Raw genomic sequence first — 16,856 nt, 5'->3', positions numbered from 1 at the left:
GAGGCATGTGATATGTTTTGGTTGCCATATTTTAAGACTTCACTAAAGTGTGACAGAAATCTATGGGATGGTGGTCTGGATGATTGTGTCACATAATTAAAACCGAAGGAATTTTTTTTTTTTTTATGATGTATTTCCTTGAATTGTGGATATCTATTATGAAAACAAGCACAAAAGCCTTATCAGATCTTAAGAGTCACTTTCAAATGTGAAATTCTAGCATATATGAGGGAAAAGATTTGGTCTACATGGGTAACAGCATGTAATAAACTAGATGTTAGAGGAAGAATGTTTTAGGCTTACTATGATGAGTTGAATATATACATTAATCCAAAAATCATAAAGAATTGTTGTAAATATAACTAAATTCACCATTCCTATCTGGGTTCAAACAAAAACCAAAGTTAATGTATTAGGTATTCCTTCAGTGAATAGGAGGTAGGAATGTATGATTTCTATGATCTTCCCAACGATTAGCAGAATTGGTATATTTTCAATGGGTTATTAGTAAATGTATAAATGACTCTAAAATGGGTAAGTGTGATGGCTCTATATTTAATGAACCACAGAAAATATGATCCACTCATGCTTGGAAGGGTCATATGTGATCAGTCAGGCAGAAATTGGTGGCATCTGTTACCAGTTCAGAATTTTACAAATAATGAATATTATCACTTCTGTGACACATTAAATAGATGTGCACTGCTCACTGGTTAAAGTGATGAGTACTGTTATATATCCAATTTCTCCCTCTGTTAAACCACAAAATAGAGTTGATTATCAGTTGATCATTAAGATGCTCTTAATGAGATCCTAAAATTCTGCATGAGGCTAACACCAATATTGCATAGTTGCTTTCCTATTTTACATATATGAAGAATGAATGAGTCTCATATGTAATAAAAATTTGTTGCAGGTAAATGTGTGTATGTGTTAATATAATTCAAAACAGATAATTCTTCTAGCTAAGAGTTGAACAACAATCTTCATTAAGGCACTCTCTTATGTTCCTGGGGCACAATAAATCTGTGATGGGAGGGACTGGCCAAGATGGTGGAGTAGACACTGAACTTGCCTCCTTCCACGGGCACACCAAAATTACAACTATATACAGAGTAGCTATTGATGAGAAAGATTGGAATACTATCAGGAAAGATCTATGAGATAGGGAGAAAATAAGGTGGGTAGGAAGGGCAGAGATGCATTACAATCAAGACACATACCCTTGCACTGGTGTCCCAAGATTGGGAGGATAATTACAGATGTTCTCCCCAAGAAGTAAGGCATCCAAGCTTCACATCAGGATCCCAAGCCCAGGGATCCTGAACTGGGAAGATGAGTCCCCCAAAGAGTTGGCTTTGAGGACAGTAGGTATTACTTTCCATAGTGCCACAGTGCTGTGAAAAATTAAAACTCCAGCTTTTCTCATAGCTTAATTGGTGAAGAATTGCCTGCAATCCAGGAGACTCTGGTTCAATTCCTGGGTCAGGAAGATCCCCTGGAGAAGGAATAGGTTACCCACTCCAGTATTCTTGGGCTTCCCTTGTGGCTCAGCTGGTGAAGAATCCACCTGCAATGTAGGAGATCTGGGTTTGATCCCTGGGTTAGGAAGATCCCCTGGAGAAGGGAAAGGCTATCCAATCCAGTATTCTGGCCTAGAGAATTCCATGGACTGTATAGTCCATGGGGTCACAAAGAGTCAGACATGACTGAGTGACTTTCAGTTTCACTTAAAGGACACACACAAAGGCTCACATGCTCCAGGACTAAGGGTGAAAGTGAAAGTGAAGTGAAGTGGCTCAGTCGTGCCCGATTCTTAGCGACCCCATGGACTGCAGCCTACCAGGCTCCTCTGTCCATGGGATTTTCCAGACAAGAGTACTGGAGTGGGTTGCCATTGCCTTCTCCAGAACAGAATACTAGGTGGCTTAATTTCCTTGGTGGGGAGAAGGGGATGAGTGTTGAATCCCTGAACTGCCTGAACATGTCCTTTAGAGTGAGGAGAGGAAGGTCTCCTATAAAGCGGAAATCACTGTCAGCTGCTTCAGCACAAAGGGCCAGGAAGGAGAGAGCAGATTCCCCACCTCTGTCATTCCAGTTCTTCTGGAAGATTACAAACACAGAATCCACATTGGTCTTTTCCTCCACATACTCCAGTGCTGTGGTCAAACTTTCCCTAAGGGTAGGGCCAGTAATTTGGAAGGAGCATAGGTCAGGCCCACCTGCCAAAAGTGGGAAGCTTCCCAGAGAGGCAGGAAGCAGCTGGAGCTTCTGGTTGCTATATATTCTTATATCCTGGGGACATAGACATCGGTGAAAACCATTCTTTGGAGTTCATTCTACCATAAGAGGAGAAGGCAATGGCACCCCACTACAGCAATCTTGCCTGGAAAATCCCATGGACGGAGGAGCCTGGTAGGCTGCAGTCCATGGGGTCTCGAAGAGTCGGACACGACTGAGCGACTTCACTTTGACTTTTCACTTTCATGCACTGGAGGAGGAAATGGCAACCACTCCAGTGTTCTTGCCTGGAGAATCCCAGGGATGGGGAGCCTGGTGGGCTGCCGTCTATGGGGTAGCAGAGAGTCAGACACAACTGAAGTGACTTAGCAGTGGCAGCAGCTACCATAAGAACACTGGTATTGGCAAGCAGACAGATACCAGCCATGGGGTCACCTGAATTCTGGCCCCACATATCTATCTTTTATAGATTTATAAAAGGTGATTTATAGTCCCAAGATCACCTGAACCCTGAAGCCTGCCTTGTCAGGACCTAGCCATGAGCCACAAGTAGAGTGGCACCAGCCCCAGGATCCCAGCCCTGCTCACCAGCAGACCAGCACCATATCTAGGATATCTTGGGCCCCTCAGCCAACTGTCCCTGTATCCAGCTCCACTCACCAAAGCATTGACAACAGCCTCAAGACAATGTGAACCCCATAGTCAGCCACGTCAGGAACAAGCCCTGCCCATCACCAGGCTAACAGAAGCTCCTGGACTCCCAGCGTCCTGCAGCCAGAGACCCTAGAACCTGGCTCTGCCAACCAGTGGGCCAGCAATTAACCTGGTATCCCAAGCCCTGGACCTGCCCACAGCAGGCCAACACCAGCTCCAAGACAACTTGGCTCCCTCAGCAAGCCTGTCTGGGATCCAGTCCCAATCACTAGCAAGCCAGTACCAGCTTTGGGACACCCCAGAACCCACAGTCATTCATGTCAGGAACTAGCCCCATCCACCAAAGGGCCAACACTAAATCCAAACAAGACCCACAGCCATGCACCACAGAATCTGGTTCTGCCCACTAGTGGGCCAGCATGAGACCCAAAACCCCCAGGGAACCACAGCCACCTCATGACCTGGCCCCACCCCAAAGCAAACTGCAGCCACTGCACTGTGCTGGGCATGGGAATCAACGAGACTGGGAGCCAGCCTCTCCTAACCATCCACCCACAGCAGTCGGGCTGTCACAACAGGACTCCTAGAGCATACAGCTCTGGTGACTAGAGGTGGGGTGTGCTGCTGGAACACATAGGATGTCTCCTACAAAAGGCTCCTTCTCCAAAGTCAGGAAACATAACCAACCTACCAAATACATAAAAATAAAAAATATCAAATTAGGCTAAATGAGGAATATATTTCAAACAAAGGAACAAGATAAAACACCAGAAGAAATAAGTGAAGATAAGCAATCTACCTGATAGAGAGTTCAAGGTCATGAGTACAAATACGTTCAAATACCTCAGGAGGAGACTGGATGAATAGAATGAGAGGTTAGGAATGCTTTGGAATTCATTTGAGGAGGACAGCATCACCCTGATACCAAAAGTAGACAAAGATATTACACACACACAGACACACAATTCTGGCCAAGATCACTGATAAACATAATTTAAAAGTACTCAAAAAAACTGAATTCTGAATTCAACCAATGCTCATACACTGGGATCAAATGGGTTTTATCACAGGATGTAGGGATTGTTCAATGTCACAATCAATCAATGTAACACACCACATTCACAAGTTAAAGAATGAAAATCACATGATCGTCTCAAGAGATACAGAAAAAGTATCTGATAAAATTCAACATCCATCATGATAAAAACTCTTAACAAATTAGATATAGAGAGAGCATACCTGAACACAGGCTATATATGACAAGCCCAAAAGTAGCACTATTCTCAATTCTGAAAAGTTGGAAACATTTCCACTAAGATGAGGAATAGGACAAAGATTTTTGTCTTGCTATTCAACACACTGTTTTGTTATTCAACACCAATTTTATTCAACATAGTATTGGACACAGCATTCAGACAAAAAATAAAGAACCAAATGTGAAAAGAAAGAAAGAAAACTGTCATTGTTTACAGATGACATGATCCTATACATAGAAAATCTTAAAGACACCACCAAAAAACCACGAGAAAAAAAGTTGCTGGTAAAGTTGCAGGATGTAATGTTAGTATACACAAAGTTGTTGTATTTCTATATACCAAAACAAACTATTAGAATAATCAAGAAAACAAACCCATTTTAAATTGTCTCAGAAAGAATAAAATACTTAGGAATAAATATAACTAAGGAGGTAAAAGATCTGTACTTGAAAAACTGTAAGAAACTGACAAAAGAATTGAAAAACAAACAAAAAAAAGGATAGGTATTCCATGCTCACAGATTAGAATTAATATTGTTTAAATTACCTTATCACCCAAATCAATCTATGGATTAAATGCAACTCCTATCAAAATACAAATGGTATGTTTCAGAGAACTAGAAAAAAAAAATGGCATTTTTTTTAGAGAACAAGAACGAATAGTTCTAACATCTGTATAGAAACACAAAAGACTCCAAATAGCCAAAACAATCTTGGGAGAGAGGAACAAAACTATAAATGTCACACCCCTTGATTCCAAACTATAAAAATAAAACAACAGTGAGCAAAGCAGCACGGTACTGGCATAAATACACACGCGTGCACATACACACTCAGATCGATGAAACAGAATAGAGAGCCTAGAAATGAACTCACACTTATATGGAGAATTAATCTACAATAAAGGAGGCAAGAATATAGAATGAGGACAAGACAGCCTCTTCAAAAATGATGTTGGGGAAACTAGACCGTACCAAAAGTATCAAACTGAACTGTGCTCTCACACCATATACAAAGATAAATTCAAAAGAGAGTTTATGATTGACTTGAAACCATAAAACTTCTAGAAGAAAGCTTAGACAGTAAGATTTTTAACATCAGTCTTAGTAATACTTTTTTGGATATATCTCTTCATGCAAGGGAAACAAAAGCAAAAATCAACAAATGGGAAATCAAACTAAAAAGGTTTTGCACAGCAAAGGACACTATCCACAAAACAAAAAAGGCTACCTACTGAATGGGAAAGATGTTTGCAAATAATATATACGATAACAAGTTAAGTGTACAAAGAACTCATACATCTGAACATAAAAAATGAACAACTCATGCAAAAAATGGTAAGAATACCTGAATAGACATTTTTTCTAAGACATACAGATAGCCAACAGACACATGAAAAGTTGCTAAACATCACTACTCATCAGGGAAACGCAAATCAAAACCACAGTGAGGTATCACCTCACTGCTAGATACGCTAGACTGCCATATCTAGCAAATGTCTATCATCAATGACAACAGGTGTTGGTGAGGATGTGGGCAAAGGAAACTCTTGTGCACTATTGGTGGGAATATAATTGGAAAGCAGGATAGAGGTTCCCCAAAAATATAAAAAAGAAAATGAGATTCAGCATTTCTACTGATGCATATTCAGCCAGAGAAAGCAAAAACAGTAATTAGAAAACATATATGCACCCTAGGTTTATTGGTATATTATTAATAGCCAAGATATGGAAACAACCTAAGTGCTCATCAAAAGATAAATGGATAAAGAAGATATGATATGTGTGTGTATTGGAATATTATGTGTGTGTGTCTATGTATACACATACACATATATATGTACACACAGACACAATGAAATACTACTCAGTCATAAAAAAGGAAATATTACCTTTTGGAAAGACCTAGGGCTATTATACTAAGTAAAGTAAGTCAGAGAGTTAAAGATAAATACTGTATGATTTCAAATACTGTATGTGTAACCTAAATAACAGAGCAAATGAATAAACATAATAAAACAGAAACAGAGTTATAAATACAGAGAACAAACAGGTGTTGGCCAGAGAGGAGAGGGATGGGGGAAGAGAGAAATAGGTGAGACAGGCTAAGAGGTTCAAACTTCCAGTTACAATATAAACAAGTCATGGGTATGAAATGTACAGTGTGAAAAATACAGTCAATAATTATGTAATATCTTTGTATCACTGTAGATGGTAACTAGGCTTAGTTTTATCTCTTATGCTTAGACTGCTTAATATTTTTATACTTTATTTCAGACTAATATTTTGTATTTTTTAAATATTCATTTAAAGCCAATTTTTGTAAATGGTGTAAGGGTCCATCTTTATTCTATTGCACATGGATATCTAGTTTTCAACATACATCAAGGCTGTATATTGTCACCCTCCTTATTTAACTTATCCTCAGAGTACATCATGTGAAATGCCAGGCTGGACGAAGCATCAGCTGGAATCAAGATTGCTGGGAGAAATATCAATAACCTCAGATACACAGATAACACCACCCTTAAGGCAGAAAACAAAGAAGAACTAAAGATCTTCTTGATAAAATTGAAAGAGGAGAGTGAAAAAGTTGACTTAAAACTTAGCATTCAAAAAATGAAGATCATGGCATCACTTCATGGCAAATAGATGGGGAAACAGTGGAAACAGTGAAAGACTTAATTTTCTTCGGCTCCAAAATCATTGCCGATGGTGATTGCAGCCATGAAATTAAAAGACACATACTCCTTGGAAGAAAAGTTATGGGCAACCTAGAAAGCATATTAAAAAGCAGAGACATTACTTTGCCAACAAAGGTTCATCAAGTCTGTGCTATGGTTTTTCCATTAGTCATGTATGGCTGTGAGAGTTGGTCTATGAAGAAGGCTGAGCGCCGAAGAATTGATGCTTTTGAACTGTGGTGTTGGAGAAGACTCTTGAGAGTCCCTTGGACTGCAAGGAGATCCAACCAGTCCATCCTAAAGGAAATCAGTCCTGAGTATTGATTGGAAGGACTGATGCTGAAACTCTAATACTTTGCCCACCTGATGCAAAGAACTGACTGATTGGAAAAGACCCTGATGCTGGGAAAGATTGAAGGCAGGAGGAGAAGAGGATGACAGAGGATGAGATGGCTGGATGATATCACCAACTTGATGGCCTTGAGTTTGAGCAAGCTCTGGGAGTTGGTGACAGACAGGGAGGCTTGGCTTGCTGCAGTCCATAGGGTCACAAAGAGTTGTACATGACTAAGTGACTGAACTGAACTGATCCAGTTTTCCCAACACCATTTGTTGAAAAGACTGCCCTTTCTTCATTGAATTACCTTGGGACCATGTTGAAAATTGTTTGACCATATGTTAATGGCTTATTTCTGGGCTCTCTATTCTATTTAATTGGTCTGTGAAGCTGTGTGCATGGCTGCTCAATCGTGTCTGACTCTTTATGACCCCAAGTGCCATAGGCCCCCAAATTCCTCTGTCTCTGGGATCATTCAGGCAAGAATGCTGGAATGGGTTGTCGTTTCTTCCTCCAAGGGATCATCTCTACCCAGGGATTGAACCTGAGTCTCCTGTGGTTCCTGCATTGACATATGTTTGTCTTTATGCCAGAATCATACTGTTTTGGTTAGTGTAGTTGTGTAATAAGTTTTGAAATCCAGATATGTAAGACCACCAATTGTGTTCTTTTTCAAATTGTTTTGGCCATTTGGGGCCTTTTGAGATTCCATGAATTTTATGATGAATTTCTATTTCTGCAATAAACACAAGTGGAATTTTGATAGAGATTGCATTTTGAATCTGTGGATTACTGTTGGTAATACTGATATCCTAATATTAAGTATCTCAATCTGTGTACACAAGGTGAATTTCTATTTGTGTCTTTCATTTCTTTCAGTAACATATTGTTTTCACTGTGTAATTTTTTCCTTCCTTGGGTAACTTTACTCCTAAGTATTTTATTTTTTTTGATGCTATTGCAAATGAAATTTTCTTAGTTTCCTTGTTATATCATTCATTTTTAACATCTAAAATGAATGATTTTTGTTTTTGAGTTTATATTCTGCAACTATGCTGAATTATTCTAATTGTGTGTTTGTGTGTGTGTGTGTGTGTGTGTGTGTGATCTTGTTGGTATTCCACATATAAAATCATATCTTTGCTAACAGATCATGTTACTTCTTCCTTTTCTATTTATGTATCTGTTATTCTTTTTGCTTGCCTAGAAATTGATTAGGGCTTCTAGCACTATCTTGAATAGAAGTGATGAAGGTAGGTATCATTGTCTTGCTTGTAATTTTTCAGTCTCTGGAAGAATATTTTTGTATAGAATAATCTTAAGTGAAATATAAAGATCTGAATCTAGGAAAAAAAAAATTAAACAGGATACAAGTAGTTGTTTTTCCACTAAGGAAGAGATCATCAGTCCAACAGGACAAAGGGATTTTAGCTAATGTATTAAAGTAAATTCTAAGCAGTTTTTCATAGGCGCCTACGATCTTGCTTTAGAATACATTTTCTAAATGCCTACCTCCGTAATGTTTTTGATGTAATAGAGTTACTTAGAAAGGTTATATGCTTGCAGTTGTTACTAACTTTGAAATAGCGCTCAATGTGATTATGACATGCTTTGGAAAATATGGCCTCCTGGTGACTCCGTGTACACATACTGCCTTTGCTGAACTATTCGTGTGTATATAGAGACTCATCTTGCTTCCTGGGGAACAGGCTTATACTTTAGGGAGACCTTTTTCACTTTTGTTAAAAGCCCTGGGAATCTGGCTAGATAATGCATTAACTGCTGGGTGACCATATGAAATAAGGCTATAATGCATTAATTACTGTTATCAATATGATCTCGTTCTATAGTTTCACAAACTTTAATGTATATGTATGTCCTTAAACATAGAATGCCTCAGCATCACCACTGACATATCTCAAGATAAATCTGAGCAATTTTAGTTTAAAATGTTAGTTTAAAAATATCTTTATTTGAGGAAGTGTTAAAATTTAAAGTCGATGTGATAAAATCTTTAGAATTAAATGAAAATAAAATTCTGGACTGAGAAAAGAACGTTGAAAAGAATGATTTGATGGAGCATATTATGCATATTGTAAGTACCAGCTGATCTTGTTAACACTTGGAAGAAACACTTTATGATTCTCAGAAGGATGCCTGTGTTGCAGGAATACTTCACTAGCCAAAGGCTACTTTAAAGTATTAAGCTCTTCCTTTATTAGCATAGTTTATGAGAGACCCCTTGTTCACATCATGTGGTTATCTTAAGGAAAAACAGAATCATTCTTATTTATTTAGGGAGTCCTTTCCAGAACAAAATAATTTCATTTAAGAAAGTGTTTTTCTCAGCTGATTTAGGAAATTGAACACTCACACAATTTACCAGTGGAGCCCCTCTCCTCTGAAAAGATACTGACAGGAAAACTTTCTTCATAAAAATCCAAAGTCTTACTGTGGACAAAAATGCTATTATTTAGTTCAGTTCAGTTCTGTTGCTCAGCGGTGTCCGACTCTTTGTGACCCCATGAATCGCAGCATGCCAGGCCTCCCTGTCCATCACCAACTCCCAGAGTTCACCCAGACTCACGTCCATCGAGTTAGTGATGCCATCCAGCCATCTCATCCTATGTTGTCCCCTTTAGTTAAATTTAATTAAATTTTATCCTTTATATACTGGACAAACTGACAGAAATAATAACATCTAATAAGTCAACAAGTGCCCTTGAAGTCAACTGTAAGAAAGTGAAATAAAGCACAAAAAAGAAAATGCTAAAAGGATCAAATTTATATTGTGAAGTTGCTCAGTTGTGTCCAACTCTTTACAACCCCATGGACTATACAGTCCATGGAATTCTCCAGGCCAGAATACTGGAGTGGGTAGCCTTTCCCTTCTCCAGGGGATATTCCCAACCCAGAGATTAAACCCAGGTCCCGCACTGCAGGCAGATTCTTTACCAGCTGAGCCACAAGGGAAGCCCAAGAATACTGGAGTGGTTAGCCTATCCCTTCTCCAGCGGATCTTCCTGACCCAGGAATTGAACCAGGGTCTCCTGCATTGCAGGTGGATTCTTTACTAACTGAGCTATCAGGGAAGCTCCATATGGTGAGAGGTGAACAAAATTGACCTTTTATCAAAACATTCCAAGACATAGACACACTACTTATGCATTCATATATAGTAAAATTCAACTCTCAGAGAAGACTCTGGGCTTTCTGGTCAATATGATAGTCACTTGCCTGTAAAAACAAATGCAAGCATCTAGATAAAATCTTGGTCAATAATAAATCACTTTACAAAGATCGTCACTTATGATTATGACTATGATGATAATCAGAGAAGGCAATGGCACCCCACTCCAGTACTCTTGCCTGGAAAATCCCATGGACGTAGGAGCCTGGTAGGCTGCAGTCCATGGGGTCACTAGGAGTCGGACACGACTGAGCGACTTCACTTTCACTTTTCATTTTCATGCATTGGAGAAGGAAATGGCAACCCACTCCAGTGTTCTTGCCTGGAGAATCCCAGGGACAGGGGAGCCGGGTGGGCTGCTGTCTCTGGGGTCGCACAGAGTTGGACACGACTGAAGCGACTTAGTAGCAGTAGTAGCATGATGATAATCATTCTTTAATGAATCTATCATACCTCTCTTGAACACATCAAGGAAATCAAATGCAGCATTTCTTAATTTCTTAATGGCCTATGGAATATATTTGTTTTAAGTGACAATCATAATCCAGAACTTTCTTTTCCTATCTGCAGAGTGCAAGTCAATGATATCTATCCAGTTACAAAGAAAGGGACACTAAGAGAAGCTACATCCGTGTCTCCTCCAATACTATAACCTTCAAAATAAGTTTTAAGGTGTATTTTTTTCACTTTGATTTCTCAAGATGAGTACTTTTGCAGTAAGACAAGTTAAAAAGGATTGGTGGAAAACTATTAAATAATGTAAACTCTTATTCATGTCATGAGACAGGACAGTTTTTATAAGGAAAATCCATTAAGCATGAAGATTACAGTGATCAGGGAAAAATCTCCTGTGAGAACAGTGCCCAGGGCTTGATGTGTTAAAATGTCACTGCTGTGTCCTATTGTGAGATGAGAAATAATTGGTCTAATAAATGACTTAAATTTATACATAGTCATACATAATTCATCCAGCATTAGACACTATTATTCTATACCTTTAATTTACATTAACATGCTGAATGATCAGTACTTTTCCAAAGTACTAAAAATACAAAAAAAAAGTAACAATATAAAATTTTGATATACCCTTTGCACCATGAAAATTTCCATTGTCTGTGGCAACCTAGATGCAGAGAAAGTAATAACAACATGTTAGTTAAAACAGTGAAATGGATACTTAAGCTCTTAATTTTCACATGAGTCACAAGTACAGCATGGAGCAAGATGCTAAGTGTTTTTTTCTCAAAAGTAGCTAAAAACATTGTAATAACCATCATTAAGTTTGGCTTTTTTACAGATGCTAGAGCTTACTTGTAAACATGCAAACTTGCCATTTACATAGGATTTTGCCCTATATATTTACATCCTAATCTTATTCATACAGATTCCATACAATTATAACTGTAATTGAGTATGAAGTCACTTGTTTCTCCCAGAGTCAACACATAATTGGCTAATTCTAAGTCTGACAAATTAGACTTTGAAACATATGTTCTATTTACGATATGTGACATCATTGAATTTCAGTTTCATAGAAACAAAATCTCAATATCAACCTTTACAGCACAGACACGCGTTTTCTGCAAAAGAGATACAGTACTTCAAACAGACTGTTCTAAAACAAGACTTTGCATTGGGAGCAACATATACATGAGCTAGTCAGGGTTTTGGTTTTTTTGTTTGTTTGTTTTTTGCAGTTCTCCATTTGATAACTGCTGCAAAACTGTAGGAGATATGCCTTCAAACAATATAACAAAACAATCACAGGTATGCAAAAACCTTGAAATTTTAATCTTCTTCTCCATGAGTAATAATTACCACCTTTTGGATATTTGATGGAATATTCTGACAACTGCTTGTTCAAGAAATAGATTTTTGTTTTAGTTTCCTAAATAGTGACAACCCATGTTCATGCTGGTACTTAGCAAAGTACTATCTACAATGATTCTCAAAGACTCTGCTTTAGATAATAGTTTATAAATTCCTATGCTTCCCTTGTCTTCTTCCTACCATAGTGGACCTATAACCTAAAGCTTCATTGCCTTGTATAGTTATGTCTTTATCATATTTTATGAGTGTTAACATTCTCATGAAGTTTTATAATTCATAAGAATTTAGTTTCATTTTAATAATTACAGAAGTCCACCAATGTTTAAGCTAAATAGAACTGTTATCAGGGAAGAATAAATCTGACTCCGTATCAGATCTATTTTTTCTTTTTTTTTTTTTTTTACTTTAGCCTTTGTATTCTATTGCTTTTGCTACAAGTGAATCACTAAAGAGGAAGGGGTGTTGCCTACAACTTCAAATGTACATAATGGCCCAACTCCAGGAACCCTGCCTCCCATGAAGCGAAATTCCTTTGTTTAAGCTCACAGAAAACATTCTGATCAGGTCCACCTGTGAATGGCTGCAGGAAAGAAGAAAATAACATATCCCCACCAGAGTCTGGCTGGAACAAGTATGCCTCCCACCCTTTTTTTTTTATCCTCATCTCCCTATACAAAAGAAACCAGTGTCAAAACCTAGACAAGATGGTTCTTTGGGACACTAGTCCACCATCGTCTTGGTCTACTAGTTTTCTAAATAAAATCACTACTCCTTGCCCCACATCTCATCTCTTGATTGACTGGCCTGTCATGCAGCAAGCAATACAAGCTTGGATTCTGTAAGAGAATAAGAAAACTTGCCAGCTGTGGATCTGGCTGGAAGACTAGGGTACCAGATCAGCGGGAGCTTCTGGAGCTAGCTAGATCCACTAGGGCATGGCTAAACTTTCTGGGCATCATGTAACCTATAGATGTTGCAGTATATGTGCCTGCAGGCAGAGCACAGGCTAGGGAAATAGATAACAGGAATTAATTCTAAACTGGCAGAAATTCAGAAATTGGACTCCATTTTAAAGAGACAAAAGATTGGTGGATGGAAGATGGATGAGAGATGGCATGACCTGCTTATATTTGACTTTCATAGAAGTTGAAATAAATATCACCTAGCATCTAGGAAACAAACACATGTATGTATTGAAAACGGTTTTGAAAATAGATTAGAACAATATTTTCATTTATGACAGGAAACATTCAATGGGTTGCTTTATCTGTTAGTGCTTAAATATAACAGCATGTATTTTAAAAACTGAGCTGTTGTCCTTTATAATTAACTAAGCAAAATATCATGTAGCTATTTTATTTAAATTATGTTATATTAACAAATTCAAACTGCTAATTGTCCCTACATAATTTTATATCCTTAAGGATGTTCTTTTAAATATGTATATTAAAGAATGCAACACTTAAAAAACAGACATTTTTAGAAAAATGAACTCAGAAATACTAATTTTTGGTTTTGTGACCAAAAGATGGTATTTTTTTAATAGAAAATTTAACTGAATTGTATGTAGATTCATCCAAATGAATCATCATTCTTAAGAATATTTAATTTAGCAACCCATGTCTTAATTGGTATGTATTAGAATTGCATTTTATACTGTTATATGAAATTAGCATATACTTTAAGTAGATTCCACTGAAACTCTCTGGTTATTGGATTTAGTAAACAATTTGGAAGTAAAGGAGGCTTAATGTTGACCAGAAAATTAACGAAAATTAAAATGCTCTGTGAATTAGACTGTGGTTTTACACAATCTTGAGCAAATTGTACAGTAGAACTCACCACTACCATAGTTCCACACTATTTAGCCCTGTGTCCACAGAGAATGCCACTGAAATTGGTTTGGTAAATGCTTGCATGTGAGGCATATCAACTGGTTATTAATTAGCTAATGAAGGGAAGAAGATAGAATTGTACTGGGACTCTATTAGTGTTTTGTATTTCATTGGTGGCCAACATCTGTAGGTTGCTAATGTGAGATTTTGTTGCCGTTATTAAGAGGACAGGATCTCTTTCCAAATCTGGAGCTGTCATTTCAATATCTGATTCATATACATCGGGTTATATTATACCTTTCCACTTTGAAAGAAGTAGTTTCTGGGGGTCCTGGGTAAATTTAGATGCTCAGCATTTGTACAACTAAGCTTCCTTTTCTTGAACTAATGCATCCTCTATATCCTCTTTAAGAAGCTCATCGTTTGAAAACACTGACCATTCAGGATTAAAATATTATACAAGAATACTTGAAACTTATCTGGCTCTCTATTTAATACTCCCCAAATACGGTGGGCATGAACATTTCCAGTGCTGCTCCTTTGTTTTCAATGTTAAAGGCGATTTAAACACTTGCATTAAAAATGTCAAGCAAGCCAAAGTCACTGAATAAATTAAATCTTAAACAATAAAAAGGTCTTTGTTTTTGCTACAGTGGGCAGATACTTTCATAGATATTCAAATGAAATTCATTGTCTTTCCCAGAAGATTCAATAGAAGACTTTATTAGTCTTACCTCATGGGTTATATCTCTTCAATAAAGACTGTGCCATATTGGACAGGTCATCAATCTATTCATTTACAGAGATGTGTTTTCTTCTATTTTATTGAATGGACTGTGGTCAATAGGCATGAGCTTCCTGATTTCTGCCTCTTAAAGCTTTCTGTCTTCTTCTGACTTAATTTCATTCTGTCACAGCTTTAGAATATGAGCCTTTACTTCTGTTCAAGGCCAAGTCTCTAACTCAGCTCCTTGCTTCTCCCTCTTTATCCCTTCAAGGATTACACTAGCACTCAGTCCCTCTCTTTTCTTTTCTTAGATCTTTTCTCTACTGGTTCTCTAAGCAAGCATATGACCCACCACTTTCAAACAAAAAACAAACAAAATCCAGCAAACTCACACTCCCAAACCCTCAGTTCCCTACCCCCATTGAGCTGTTGTTCAAGTGTTTTCAGAATTGCTTACATCGCTAGGTCAGGAAGATTCCCTGGAGTAGGCAATGGCAACCTATGTCAGTATTCTTGCCTGGAAAATTCCATGGGCAGAGGAGTCTGTTGGGCTATAGTCAATGGGGTTGGAAAGAATCAGATATGACTGAATGCACCTGTGTGTGGCTAGAGGGGACCAACATGATGTTTATTTACAGTTCTTTTTTTTTTTTGGCTTTAGCCTTATAGAATCAACACAAAACAACTGTTTTCCAAAGTGCTATTCTCCCCTAAACTTTCTTCAGTGCGACTTTAATGCATAACACCAGTAGATTCATTTGTCAGAGTCTGCACCCCTTGTTGGGTTCTCCCCCTTCCCCCAGCATAACTGTTGATTTTTTTAAATCTCCAGACCATAAAACTCAGTGTTCATTTCTGAAGGATTTGACAAGTATCAGAGTCATGTTTCTACAATCACAGGAACACATAGGGCAGTTCCATCCATCCTAAATTTTCCCCATGCTAACTCTTTGTAATCAAGTTTTTTCTCAATCCAGACTCCAGCAAAGCAGTCACTAATCTACTTTCTATCTTTACACTATTGCTTTTCCAAAGTGTCATACAAATAGAATCATACAACGTGAGTTCTTTTTTCATGAGTAATTTCATTTAGCAAAATGAGTCCATGTTTTTATGTTAAAGAGTATTCTGTTCTTTTATTTATTGCTGAATAGTATTCCTTTGCATAGATAGAAGATGGTTTGTTTATCCATTTACCTGAGGAAGAGCATTAGGATTGTTTCTATTTATTCTGATGATGAGTAAAACTGCCATAACTTTTTCTGTGAATATAAGTTTTATTTCAGTTGTGTAAATATCTTGCTGTGGAATTCCTGATAATATGGCTGAATATGATTAATTTTTAAGAAAGAGCTAAACTGAAAGTGAAAGAGGAGAGTGAAAAAGTTGGCTTAAAGCTCAACATTCAGAAAACTAAGATCATGGCATCTGGTCCCATCACTTCATGGGAAATAGATGGGGAAACAGTGGAAACAAAGGCTGACTTTATTTTTCTGGGCTCCAAAATCACTGCAGATGGTTATTGGAGCCATGAAATAAAAAGACGCTTACTCCTTGGAAAGAAAGTTATGACCAATCTAGACAGCATATTCAAAAGCAGAGACATTATTTTGCCAACAAAGGTCAGTCTAGTCGAGGCTATGGTTTTTCCAGTGGTTATGCATGGATGTGAGAGTTGGACTGTGAAGAAAGCTGAGCGCTGAAGAATTGATGCTTTTGAACTGTGGTGTTGGAGAAGACTCTTGAGAGTCCCTTGGACTGCAAGGAGATCCAACTAGCCAATCCTAAAGGAGATCAGTCCTATGTGTTCATTGGAAGGACTGATGCTAAAGCTGAAACTCCAATATTTTGGCCACCTCATGCGAAGAGTTGACTCATTGGAAAAGACCCTGATGCTGGGAGGGATTGGGGGCAGGAGGAGAAGGGGACAACAGAAGATGAGATGGCTGGATGGCATCACCGACTCGATGGACATGAGTTTGAGTGAATTTCAGGAGTTGGTGGTGGAATGGCCTAGCATGCTCCGATTCATGGGGTCACAAAGAGTTGGACACAACTTAGCAACTGAACTGAACTGAACTGAAACTGAAAAAAAAAAAAAAAA

The sequence above is a fragment of the Bison bison genome, unplaced genomic scaffold (assembly GCF_000754665.1).
Source record: "Bison bison bison isolate TAMUID 2011002044 unplaced genomic scaffold, Bison_UMD1.0 scf7180017864181, whole genome shotgun sequence".
Classification (NCBI taxonomy): Eukaryota; Metazoa; Chordata; class Mammalia; order Artiodactyla; family Bovidae; genus Bison; species Bison bison.
This window is presented reverse-complemented; position numbering follows the sequence as displayed.